Genomic DNA, 14,361 nt, shown 5'->3' with positions numbered 1-14,361 from the left:
CTAACATAATCGAACACATTCCAAGGATAACTGGAAGTCACTCGACTGGAAAAGCGGCTAACAACAAACGCTGCATGATGAGAAATACGCAGGACCAATGAAATAACAACTATAATATTGGGCGACAAAAGAGAAGAAAGCCAAGCAGCTTCAGCCGAAAGCTCTAGATTTCCAAGCTAATACTAAAAACGCGTCACAAACACCCTCCAGCAAAGCCTCACAAATGACCACCACTAAAAATATTAAACTCCAGACTTCGAACAAATCTTGAGCGTAAGAGATCAAACACCGGACAAAAGAAATTAGCCCAAACCCCTACCCGATAGATGAAACGACAACAATCTCTCAAGCACCTACTCTCTCGAAGCTGAAAATCCACACCCAGAACATCACCAATTGCTAAAGTTGCTTCAGCTTCAAACACACAACCCAAACGACGCCCGGAAATATCCCCACCACTGCTTTCACTTTCTATCATCAAAACTCTAGGATAAAGCAACACACTCCTCCAATGCTTGGATAGAAGCCACCTCTTCAAAAAGCACATCTTACAGCCTGGAATAATTGGAAATAGATTGGGGCAGCCAACAATAATTAAAATCTCTATAAATCTCCATCAGCCCAAAACTTTCATCAATAGGCTTGATAAAGGGCCCAACGTTTGGCAAAATCGAGACTTCAAAAAGCCCCTCTACACCAGCTGCGATAATTCCACTAAGACATTTGTATGCGTCAAACTTGTTGCCAACATTCCACTATCGATAATATACCTCTGACTCAACGCCTTGAACTGCACATCCCCCATACCATCTTTTTCGAGACCAGTAACTTCTACACATGCCTCTACGAAACCAGAAGCATCTGCCATTACATCGGCGACTGCATGGCACGCTCCACCATCGACCAAGGATCCATCAATGAAAGCACGAACCTCTCAACATTGCTAAACTTCCAAATGAAACAACTCCCAAATTACAGAAGCTGCCAGCAATCTCAAACCAGGACAAAACGGCCCTTCAATCGACACTATGGGAACGTCGAAAAAGACTAATACCAACAGCCACCTCATTTCCACAACAGGAACTCGAAACCAGCATTTGCAGCAGAACCCTCTTGCCACCTAGGACACATCTCATCATCGACACTGTTGAATTCGTCGCTCCACCACCGACCGGAGTGTCATCAAAGAACACACAATGCAATACACAAACACATAAGCGGCCAGGGAACAACATCTAAACGCAACACCAAAGAACAATTCTCTGAACCCAATTCCCATACCCCAAAAAGATTTAGGGTTAAAAGATTTGATACAGACCTCTCGAACAGACCCACTCACTCAATTCAAGCTAAGAGACGAAGAAAAGAAACAACGGCGACGAACAAACGAACCGCTTCATCGAATCTAACAAACATGAGATCGAGATCCACTACACATAGTCAGGAGACAAACCTCCGTATAGTCATCCACTTTCAAAGACGAAAACAACCTCTATCGCGAGGCGGTGACCGCCTCCACCACCGTCCTTGCTGCTTAAAAACATACTTATTAAAAGGAAAATAATAAAAGAAAGAAAAAGGATTGGCAGCCAGCAACAGCCTTAAGGGCTGGTGCTGCCGCCTCGGCCAAGATATGGATGATACTCTCAAGGATAACTCAAAACTACAAGCTACCAGAAAAAATCCAATTGATAATTGGTATATATGTATTGTGTTTGCATATATTCAAATGTTATAATTATATTTAAAATATTATATGTTTATAAATTTTAATAAATTAATATTTTAATTATATAGATTTTATATGAATTAACATATCACTCTATAATACTATCTTTTTATGAGATTATATATTATATAAAAACATTATAACTGTTTTATATAAAACAAAAGGTTAAATTTTAATTAAGAATGTGTCACCAATCAAATATTATAATTCCAAACGAAAATGTATATTAGAGTCAACAATTTACTGAAAATACTATCAATGTTTAAGAAAAATTCTTAAACTTAACTTCCTAATTTTTATAACCTAATCAGCCTCCAAATATATAGATAAATTAGTTAACATTAATCCAATAAATTATGCACTTCTTCAAAACCTTTATCATTTCCGATCATAGAATTGACTCAATTTTTAGTAACACTGAAACCCATCAAACAAAATCTCAGCTTCACCTTCTATCGCTTTCATTCGAGCTCGATTTAATGTCTACGAAAATCGTTTTCGCATTCATCGGTCTCTTACTTGTTCTACCTTTGACAGCCACCACTCCGATACAATATCTCCTCCGGAGTCGAGGCCTGACATCCAGTATTTTCCCGGACAATGTTAAGTCGTATCAACTCGACCGTGACGGTCCACTTGAAGTGTAGTTGGAAAGTTCATGCATGGCGGAGTTCGATGGGAGAGTGTACTTTGATCGTGTGGTGAGAGCTAACCTTAGTTACGGTGGACTGGTGGGAATCGAAGGATTGACTCAGGAAGAGTTATTTTTGTGGCTGCCTGTTAAATGTATCATTGTTAATGATCCTTCTCCTGGGATTATCTTGTTTGATATTGGTGTTGCTCATAAGCAACTCTCTGTTTCTCTCTTTGAAGTCCGTCCTTCTTGCATGCCTCAAGGTAATAGGATTTACCAAAACCATTCTGATCTTGACAATGTTTTTCCATGATTTTTTGATATTAAGTGTTTTTTCATTGTTGTTAAAACGGGTCAAAAAATAGATAAAATTATGTCATAAAGATATAATTATTAGAAGCTAAAAAATTAACCAAAAAATGTAATACAAAAGAGTAAATAAAAAATAAAAATATCAATGTTCGACGAACAATATTAAAACTAATATCACCTCCGGTTATTTAAAAAAAACAACAACATAAAATGGAGAAGAAACTAAGGCAAACCATGCTAGGGTTTTATAAAATTATAAACGTTAACATTAGCATTTTTTTTGTAAAATCAGTATTATCGATGCCTCGGCTTTGGGTTTGAATATTTTAAGGATATACTTAGAATTTTATATTAAAATTTAAATTTAAAAAATCATATTATATAAAACAAAAAAATTATAAAATTTTATAAAGTAAGAAATTAATTTATCAATAAAAATAAGAAAAATATTAAAGCTATATGAGATTAAAAAGCATAAGAGTATCCACTAAGGATCCTTAATGAGTTGAGCAGCTCGAAGCTCGATAAAAGCTTGACTCGGGGTTGACTTGACTCAAACTCGAGCTCGACTCGATATCTTAATGAACTGAGTGGAGCAAACTCCAACTCAACACGATAAGTTCATGAGCAGCTCGTTAATTTCTTTTATAATTTGTTAGTAGTTATCTTAAAAATTATTTCATTCAAAAAATTACAAATTTACTAATAGATAATAAAAAGATGATAAATGACTAATATATTAATTTTCCAATAAACAATAAAAGATACTAAATTATTAATTAATAATTATTATTTTACTACACCCATAAATTAAACCCTAATTATTATTTTAATTTATTTGTGGATTGTTATTTTGGAGGGTGGACTTTTAATTTGTTGTATACACTCTTTTGGTAATTTTTTTGTTTAAATTTATTAATTTATGTATATATTAATCTCTACATAATATTAGTAGATTTTACCTACAGTTAAAAAATATGATAAAAATTCCGGTGAACTTAACGAGCAACGAGCTTAATGAGCATAAGTCGAGCAACAAATATTTTAACAAGCATGAGTCGAAAAAAATTTAACGAGCTAAACGAGCAACAAGTCGAATCGAGCAACAAAATATTTTAACGAACACAAGTCGAGTACTACTCAATTCGCGATCAAATCGGTTGATAAACACCCTGTACGCATGAAAAACATATGATATTGTGTTTCTTTCCGCTATTTGTGATGGAATATTTAGGGATGTCTAAGCGGGCTAATATAAGGCTAAGAAAAGACGTTATCAGAAGTGTTAATATTTTTTAACATTTACTGTAGAGCTACCTAAAATGTTATTTTTTCTACCGGAAATGTTAATATTGAAAATATTCATTTTAGGTAGCGAAATTAACATTCCGATAAAAAAATTATTTTAAGTAACGCTCTACTGAAAATGTTAAAAAATATTAACATTTCCGGTAACGACTTTTCTTAATCTTATATTAGATTGTCGGACAGCAGAATTACCCGAATATTTATCGTCCACAACCATTCCCTAATTAACTAATTAGTCTTTGGTGGGTAGTCTGTTCGGTACTGTCATCCAATCAATAATGGATTGTTGAGTGCATGAAAGTCTGTTATAAAATGTGTATTTTTTTATAATAAAAAAAGTTCATATTTCTTTTCATAAAAAATACATTTATTTATTTGATTAAATATAAGTATTTATTATCAAACTTATAAAAGAAAAATTAAAAGATGATTTCACGCATATGAAATTTGGTCTCAAAGTTTAAATTAATTCAAATCAATTAATCTTTTAATTGATTAAGTATTTTTATTTGAAAATTATAAATTTTAAACTCCAATCATTTTAGTATTTCAAAATATATTCAATTCTCAACGTTATTATATAGGTTAATTAAAAAATATCAAAATTATACATCTTATTTTATTTAGGCACTTAATTTTTTTAGTTAAAGTATTTGTCTAATCTTTCATTCCATTAATATTTTAAGATAAAACCATTTATGTCTATAAAAACTATCTGTCACCCAAAGATTGTTTGACGCGTGATATAGTAAAGTATACAAATGGTCTTCGATTATAAATATTATTTTATTAACTCATTCGATTATTAAAAGTTACAAAATAGTCAATCGACTATTTATTATGTTCTAAATTCGTCATTTTTTGTTAAAAAAACGTGATTGTCTGAGTTGTACATTAACATGATAACTGAAATATGATAGTTGTTTGGGATTTTATGATCATATTTTATCATATCACAATCAACATGTTTGGAACATAATGAATAGTCGAATGATATTTTTTGTAGTTTTTAACAGTAGAGGGACTCAATCTATAGTTGGATGACTATTTTATAACTTTTAATAGTCGAGAGACTCAATAAATTAATATCTTATAGTCGGGGACCATTTTTGTACTTTACCCTAAAAATTTAATTATCTTTTATTTTCTCAAAATAAAAATGCTAAAATTCCTAATTTTTAAAAAACATAAAATTCGCAGTTCGTAATAATAATAAATATATATCTAGGTTCTCTTAATCGACCAGAGGTTGAGGCGACACAATTTGTTGGTTGATTAAGACAAAAGTGCAGGTTCATTGACAAACAACAAATAAATGAGCGAAGATTAGATGAACAATGAAGCAAGGTTTGAGAGTTTGGTGTGAATGACAAAGGTGCGGTACTCAACGATAAAAGAGGTGAACAATGATGGTTGATTATGCGATAATAGAAATAATTTTTTTATTGAAAATTTGGATTTTAGTGTGGATAACATGGGGGATGTTTTGCTCCTTTATCGTCTATGTCTGTCAATCGCATGAGTCACGATCTGTCCCAGAAGTATCGGCAATAACAAATGCCCAACCACGTACTAGTACCCATCACATAAAGCAGAGAAAATTGGGAGTTTGATCTACGCCACCCACTCATTTGCAAGAAACGAGTGTTTCAACATTACCTTCACCTACCATTTGGTTCATATTGTGTTGCTGAAAATTGTTCCAGTACATCAAACCACTCCACAGAAGCGACAGTTCAATCCCTATCCTAGTGATGCGAAATTATTTGAATATATGATATTGAATGATTGCTTATCTACACTAATATTATGCTATAACTTCCACAATAAAAATCACAATTATGATACAAATATTTTAAATGTTTTAATATTGGAAATGATACTAAATCTTGCTTTTAGTGATATCTGTGTAAATCCTTTGTGTCCAGCAATGGTCGCTTAATTTGAACATTACGATGAATGTCTAGATTGCTTCTTGTTTATTTTGCGATAGAATGTTTATGCCTATGCTTATAAAGTTCATCAAGTGTGATAGCATGCTTATGCCTATGCTTATAAAGTTCATCAAGTGTAATATAATAGATGTGTAAGGAGAGACTTAAGAACAAATGTTAAGCGTTAAATTTGTTTTATATCAAAAGAAGAAGAATCTATTAAGTATTTATATTTAAATTTTGAGAGGGACAAAAATCTTATTTTTATTAATATTTAAATTAAAAATGACCTAAAATGTCATTACGTTTGTCCCTGTAGACGTGTACCATCAAGTTTTATAAAATGCAACATTCAAAATTATTCTTTTGTATATCTTGTTAGATTTTGATTCGAGTCAAGATGATATTATTCAGGAATTCTGATATTTCAAAATACAATACTTTATCACGCATATGTATACAACTGATTGATCATAAACTAGTACAAGAACATAATTAACTTTCATCATATAGAACAACTGGGGAAACCCCTCACGTACACATGAAATCCTCTAATTTTGGAACTGTTTGAATTTTGTTTAAATTTGAGTTGAGAAAAGAGTTCTCATGGGTACACTTTGATAGAGTAGGGACTTCATGTACTCGTTCAAGCTTGGAAGGCGTTGGTTTTCGTCGTAACAATACATCAATGGAACCATCCTCGCAATATTCAGGGAAGCCCTGCAGAAAGTCATGGAAAATGAATCCCGGGAAAGACTTTCCATGCATCGGAAATCATATCGATAACATGTTGCCTAGCGCTTTCGATCTCGATGCCTTGGTGTTCTTTCATGTAGCAATCGACGTAGGATCCGTCGTGCCCGTCTTGGTTCTCATCCTACAATCGATAATAGTAATATATAGTAAGATTTATATTTCACGTACGGATAATGAATCACGAGACGTCACCATTAAGGTATATATATATATATACCTTGGCACTTCCTAAATCATCCCAGAGGTGAAGGATTGCTGCAGTGGTGGAGATGATGGATGGATTGTTGTCAATTATTTCGACATTTCGATCAGTCGAGCCAAAGCCAAGGAGGAAAAAGATGTGGACCAAAACTATATGTACACCGGAGCTAATGATTCCATTCTCCAAATACTCCTTAGCCGTCGGGGACTTCCCGGAACCAAACCATCTCGCTTCTACCAAAAATGCTCTGAATAAGGTGATCCACTGCAATAATCAACACACATCAGTTCCTGAATGAATCGAACACCGATAATTATAAAGAAAAATACATACCGCCTTCCTTAACGAGTCGATAGGGTTTTGACCATATTCCTTGTGCACCTTTTGCCTAATTTCATTGGTGATATCATCGAGAGCTTTGAAGCATAGTTTCATGTAATCCGGCAGTCCATCACTTTCACCACAATCCCACCTCCATTAATCAGTCTTATCGTTTACTTCTTCCATTTTAGGAAAACTAGTATACCTTCGTTTTTTGTTCGAAGTATGAGTAAATATCTTATGAATACGTGGATGTGATCATGTGAATGAAGTGAAACACACTTGAAGAATCTAACTAGTAATGGAGTACGAAAATAGAAAAAAGAAGAAGATAATTATTTTACAAAGGGTGGTCCACATTGTATTACCTCTCCACAGCTTGCACGAAGAAAGTGAGTTCATCAAGTGTGCCATAAACATCAAAAACATCATCTATTACATAGAATAAAGAAATGGCCTTCGTGAGATCAATCCTTTGCTCAGACAAGGTTGGATCAGTGAGGCATGCCATGGACCAAATGTACCATTTCATAGGCTGGTCTCTTGCAACCAATTCCGTTGCTAAACCCAGCTGCTTCCACCAACTAAACACATGAAAGAAAAGAGAATTTGAGTTTGGGATTGGGATTGGGATTGGGATTAGGATTAGGATTAGGATTGTTTTGTTTAATAAAAATGTTTGAAGAATTGTGTGAATCTTACTTGGAAACGTGAGCTATTTCTTTCTGGTGCAAGGACTGAACCAGATTGAAATCCATTTTGGCTACATCTTGGAGGATGTTTAACCATCCATTTGTGGCTTGTAAATCACTGGTTAGCAAGTTTCTGGCTTTCAATCTTGGCAAGCTTTTATGAAAAGGTTGGTCCAGTGTATTAGAAATATAGTCTCCCTTTTCATTTTGCCATTTTCTCAGGTTCTTGGAGCTAAATTCTCTTGCTTCATCAAGAACATCTTCTCCTTCGATTTCTAGTTGTCAAGCTTCGTATAATTCGATCAATTCCTTGATGTCCCCGTAGAGTTCATGTCTGAAACTTCCTTCCTTGTCCTTGAACCTGTTGAACACTCCTGTTTTATAGCACAAACCATTTCCATTATCAGTTCATTGTTGGGAAGTTGAGAGTTAGTTAGTTTGTTAATTAGTTAGCAGTTAGTTGGAAGTCAGTTAGTATGTTAACTGACTAATTTGAATTGTATATAAATGGAGTGTACTGAAATGGTTAATAATAGAGTTAAGGTATTTTTTCCAAACGTGTTTTACATGGTATCAGAGGAAATGTCTCGTGTGGCTCGACCTTTTCTGATTTTCCCCTCTTTTTGCACTGATTCATCTTCTCTTCTTTCTTTGTTTCCATGGACTCGATTGGTTTCACGCACCCTCTCTACCTTCATCCGTCGGATACGCCTGGGACTGTCCTGGTCTCACATCAGTTAACGGGAATTGAGAATTATAATCTCTGGAGCCGCTCGATTCGTATTACGTTGCTAGCGAAGAATAAGTTAGAGTTCGTCGACGGTGACTGTGCTCGGGGTGATTTTGCTGAACTCTTGCAACTGCATTGAGATTGGTGTAACGCAATCGTTTTGTCATGGATTTTGAACACAGTAAGTGCTGATCTCTCGACGGGATTGGTGTTCGCTTCCACTGCAGCACTTGTTTGGAAGGATCTGAAGGAGCGCTTCAGCAAGGTTGATGGGTCACGAATTTTTTTCTTACATCGAGAGATTGCTCTCTTTACTCAGGGTGATTCGTCCGTTTCCACCTATTATTCGCGGCTGAAATTGCTTTGGGATGAATACAGTGCATTAGTTCTTGTATCTTCCTGTACCTGCGTTGATTCCTCGCAATCCTTGAATCATGCTCTTCAACAACGATTGTTTCAGTTTCTAATGGGGCTGAATGAGACATATTCTGCGATTCGAAGCCAGATTCTTTTTCCGGATCCTCTTGCTTCGGTTAATCGGGCGTATTCGATGGTGGTTCAGGAGGAGTCACGGAGATATTTGTCCTCCGGCGTTTCTCCTCTTTCTGATGCGACGGCTATGTACTCCAATTCCTCTAATCCTCGTCGTGGAAGATTCAATGGAGTTTGTGATTTTTGCAAAATTCATGGCCATAAACGGCAGCAGTGTTATCGGCTCAATGGCTTCCCTCCTGAGTTCAAATTCACAAAGGCAAAGAAGTCTTCTTCTGCCATGGTGGCTAACTCTGAGCAGAGTGATACCCGTTTTGAGTCTTCCCCTATGACTGCTCCGTTGACACCGATGTTTACAATGGACCAGTATAACCGCTTGCTGGAGCTCCTCAATAAGGTTGTTCATGATTCTGGTGATGTTGTTGCTGCCAACTTTGCAGGTATAATTCATAGTGGTTTACCTACTTCTGAACGTAATTTCATTACTTGGATTCTTGACACTGGTGCCACAGACCATATGTTGTCTAGCTTTGAATGCTTGAGCAACCCTGTTGCATATACCTCACGATATGTTCATCTCCCGAATGGTAAAACCATGCATATAACACATATTGGTTCTTATTGGTTTGATTCTTCTCATTGTTTACGAAATGTACTATATGTCCCTTCCTTCACTCATAATTTATTATCTGTTTCCAAACTGACAGTTGACTTAAATTGTGTTGTTCAGTTTTATCCTGATTTTTATGTCTTTCAGGATCTCTTCAGTGGCAAGATGCTGGGGATTGGTAAGAAACAAGGGGGCTTGTACATTCTTCATTATTTTGGTTCTTTTATTAGTTTTGCTTCTTTGGTACCTTTCAATGTTAAAACTCATTGTATGTCCTTTATTAATAATAAAACTTCCATTTGGCATCCTCGCTTAGGACATGCTTCTTTTCTCAAATTGCATCATATGTCATTAGGTGACTGTAAATTGGATTCCTCTGTTATTCATTCTTGCTCAGTTTGTCTTTTAGCTAAACAAGCTCGGTTGCCTTTCCCAATAAGTCAATCTCGGTCTAGTCTTCCTTTTCATCTGATTCATATGGACTTGTGGGGTCTATACAAAATTTTTACTCATAATGGTTATAGGTTTTTTCTGACAATTGTTGATGATTATACAAGAATGACATGGGTCTATTTACTGAAACTAAAGTCTGATGCCATTGTCTCTTTAAAGAAGTTTGTTTCTTTGGTCCTTACTCAATTTGAAGCTTTTATAAAAATCATTCGTAGTGATAATGGGTCTGAATTTTTCAGCAAAGACTGTGCGTCTCTTTTCTCTTCTCTTGGTATTGTTCATCAGTCCTCTTGTGTTGATACTCCTCAGCAAAATGGGGTAGCTGAAAGGAAGCATAAACATTTATTAGAAGTAGCTCGTGCCCTTCGGTTTCAGTCTAGGGTGCCTATTAAGTTTTGGGGATAGTGTGTTTTAGCTGTTTGTTACTTAATTAATAAGCTTCCTTCTGCTGTTCTTGGTTGGAAATCTCCATATGAAATGTTTCATCATAAGCCACCTTCTTTGTTACATTTAAAGGTCTTTGGTTGCTTGGGTTATGCTACTGAAACTAAACCTCGTGATAAATTTTTTCCTAGAGTTATTCCTTCGATTTTTATGGGATACTCAGAAACACAAAAGGGTTATTTGATGTTCAGTCTTGTTTCTAAGACTTTTTTTGTTAGTAGAGATGTAAGGTTTCATGAGGATTCCTTTCCTTTTCATTCACCTGAGTTATCATCCATGCTATTTCGTTCTCAAATTGTTATACCTGATTCAGAATTTTTTATCACTGGCCTATCTGTGACAGATATGTCTTTAGTCCATAATAATCCTTCCAATTTATCTCAGCAGTCTCAATCTAGTCCTAGTGTTGGTGATCAAGTGTCTCCTACATCTGTCACTTCTTGTTCTTCTAATGTTCCTATTGATCCAGTTGTTTGGAGGTCCTCCAGAGTGTCCAAGCCTCCGTTGTGGTTAAATGAGTATGTTTCTTGCTAATCATCCACTTCTAGCAATTATCCCATCTCAAATCATATTTCTTATTCTCATCTTCCATTTTCCACTCAATCTTTTCTCTCTTCCACTTCTATTATTGAACCTACTAGTTATAATGATGCCATTAAAGATCATTTATGGGTCACTGCCATGCAAGAGGAGATTCAAGAATTAGAGTTAAACAATACTTGGTATGTCGTTCCTTTGCCACCGGGTAAGGTTCCCATTGGATACAAGTGGGTGTATAAGGTCAAGTTTAGGTCCAATGGTGAGATTGAGCGTTACAAGGCACGTTTGGTTGCGAAGGGGTATAATCAGCGTGAAGGTGTGGATTTTGTTGAGACCTTCTCTCCCGTTGCTAAACTTGTCACGGTACGGACAGTTTTAGCAATTGCCTCTTTACAATGTTGGCCATTGTTTCAAATGGATGTACATAATGCCTTTCTTCAAGGCAATTTGTTTGAGGATGTATATATGGAGCTGCCTCAAGGATTCTGCAACCATGGGGAGAACATGGTGTGCAGGCTGCAGAAGTCTATTTATAGCCTAAAACAAGCATCTAGGCAGTGGAACATGAGGTGACTGAAGCCTTAGTTGCTGCTGGATATAGCCAAAGTAAGTTTGATTACTCACTTTTTACGAAAAAAGAATGAACAAATATAGTGGTCATGCTTATATATGTTGATGACTTGTTGATTACTGGAAATAGTGCTGCCATGATAGAAGAGTTGAAAGCAATCTTGCATGCTAGTTTCAGGATGAAGGATCTAGGGGAACTTAAGTATTTTCTTGGGTTTGAGATACTTAGATCTAGAGAAGGAATTTTGTTGAACCAAAGGAAGTATGCACTAGAGTTAATAGAAGAAACAGGATTATGAGGTGCTAAACCAGTTTGCACTCCTATGGAACAGAATTTAAAACTTACTTCTACTGGCTATGATTCTGGTCTGATTGAAAATTGTAAAGAAAAGTTAGATGATGAAGTGTTGCAGGGTGATAAAGAAGTTTTCCAGAGATTGATAGGAAGATTGATTTATCTCACTCATACAAGACCAGATATTACCTTTGTGGTGCACCATTTGAGTCAGTTTATGCAACAACCAAAAAGATCACACTTGGAAGCTGCTCTTCGAGTGGTGAGGTATATTAAAAAGAATCCTGGTCAAGGAATTTTGTTGTCCTCTACAAAAGAATGTCAGCTAACAGCCTTTTGTGATGCTGACTGGGCAGCTTGTTTAATGACAAGGAGATCAGTTACTGGTTTCTGTGTTAAACTAGGAGATTCATTAATCTCTTGGAAATCAAAAAGACAAAATACAATAGCAAAGTCATCAGCAGAGGCAGAGTACATAAGCATGGCGATGGTGGCAGCTGAAATTGTTTGGCTAAGAGGTCTGTTATTAGAACTGGTGTAAAGGATCTTCAACCGACCAGACTTTACTGTGATAGCAAGGCAGCATTGCAAATTGCAACAAACCCAGTCTTTCATGAGAGGACAAAGCATATAGAAATAAACTGCCATTTTATCCGAGAAAAAATTCAAGAATGAGCGATCAGCACAGCTTATGTTTCAACAGCAAATCAATTAGCAGATGTCCTAACCAAAGCCTTGGGAGCTCGGCAACATGAATATTTAATTTTCAAGTTGGGAGTCAAAGATGTCTTTGGACTACCAACTTGAGGGGGAGTGTTGGGAAGTTGAGAGTTAGTTAGTTTGTTAATTAGTTAGCAGTTAGTTGGAAGTCAGTTAGTATGTTAACTGGCTAATTTGAATTGTATATAAATGGAGTGTACTGAAATGGTTAATAATAGAGTTGAGGTATTTTTTTTCCACACGTGTTTTACATTCATTAACTAAAAACAGGAAAAAAACCACATTGGTCTAATTTTCACAGCTGCCGGGGCAAAGTGGCCTCCCTGTCTGAGTAATCGGAACCGAAGGGAAGCTTCATGAAGATCGACGTTATGAAAATTCTTATCTACTGATAGCACACACTCCCTTTGGAGAACTTGTTCAATCTCATACTGGAAATGGTGGTCGATTCGTAGCCGTTGGATGGCATCGGTCTTGGCCAAACCTTGTAACGGATCTTCACTAACCTCTCCAAGTATACGCTTGAACGTATCCAATTTATTTGTATGCTCGATCCGCAACTCATCCAGTGGTCGAAGATGTTCCTCGAGATTCAAATGTCACGTCAGCACCGTAACTATAATAAAAAGAAGAAATATAATAATGAAAAACGAACTCACAGTGATGATGGGATCCCCATATGTGCAGTCGAAGTATTGTGAGGGTGTAGGGACCAAACTGTGATCTCGAACAACCATACATTTAGGTATCATAGGCGACGATGCAGGGGGACGACGTTGGAAATGTGGATAATTCGTGGGGTTTTGTTAATGATAATTGGAGGTTTCGGGGACGAGAAAGAAAGTTTTGAAACTAAAGCCATCGGAACAACGTTGTTTTGTTGCTAATTCGTGAGGTTTTGTTTCATGCTAAATGAAAAGGCAAAGGGCCTATACTTATAAGATCATGTGATGAAAGATAGCCATGGTGTAAACGTGCGGGATCTGAATTTTGGAAGCTGCTTTAGGCCGGCAACTATCATACAATTCTTGGGTAAAATACATTGATAGTCACTAAATTGTTAGTGCATTTTCACTTTAGTCACTAAAATAAAACAATGTTCATTAAAATTAATATTGTTAATAAGAAAATTTTTCATTTTAGTCATTTGACCGTTAAATCATTAATGGCAGTACAACCACATGTCAACGATAACTAGGTCAATACGTTCATATATCCATGTGTCAAGATCTTATTGATATGTATTAAATTATTAAGAAAAATGAGATGCAGACATGTCGATGTGCAACATCAGCAGTCACTAATAATTTAATGGTAAATTATACATTTAGTATCTAAATTATCAGTTTTGGTATGTTTTAATACCTAAATTTTTAATTTTTTAAAAAACATATCTGAAGTTTAGTTTTATTTCATTTTAACATCCCTATTAAAAGAATAATGCCTCATTTATTTCATTTATTCATCATTAATTTATAATACAACGTTTGTGCATTTATACAAGAATTGTAAACTAACTGCTTCTAACTACTGCTAATAAACCACCAACTAACTCCTAACTAACTAACTAACATCTATTATCTCAACACTCCCCCTCAAGTTGGTGGATGAAAGATATT

The 14,361-nt window shown here is 35.6% G+C and overlaps 1 pseudogene; it reads right to left on the bottom strand.

The window, feature by feature from the left end:
* Nucleotides 1-6,495: 6,495 nt before the first annotated feature.
* On the bottom strand, nucleotides 6,496-13,604 carry LOC120126714 (annotated as a pseudogene).
* Between the last annotated feature and the right edge of the window lie 757 nt (nucleotides 13,605-14,361).

The sequence above is a fragment of the Hibiscus syriacus genome, unplaced genomic scaffold, assembly GCF_006381635.1.
Source record: "Hibiscus syriacus cultivar Baekdansim isolate YM2019G1 unplaced genomic scaffold, ASM638163v2 tig00001478_pilon, whole genome shotgun sequence".
Classification (NCBI taxonomy): Eukaryota; Viridiplantae; Streptophyta; class Magnoliopsida; order Malvales; family Malvaceae; genus Hibiscus; species Hibiscus syriacus.
The sequence above is the reverse complement of the archived record's forward strand: the minus strand, read 5'-3'. Positions and strand labels throughout refer to the sequence as shown.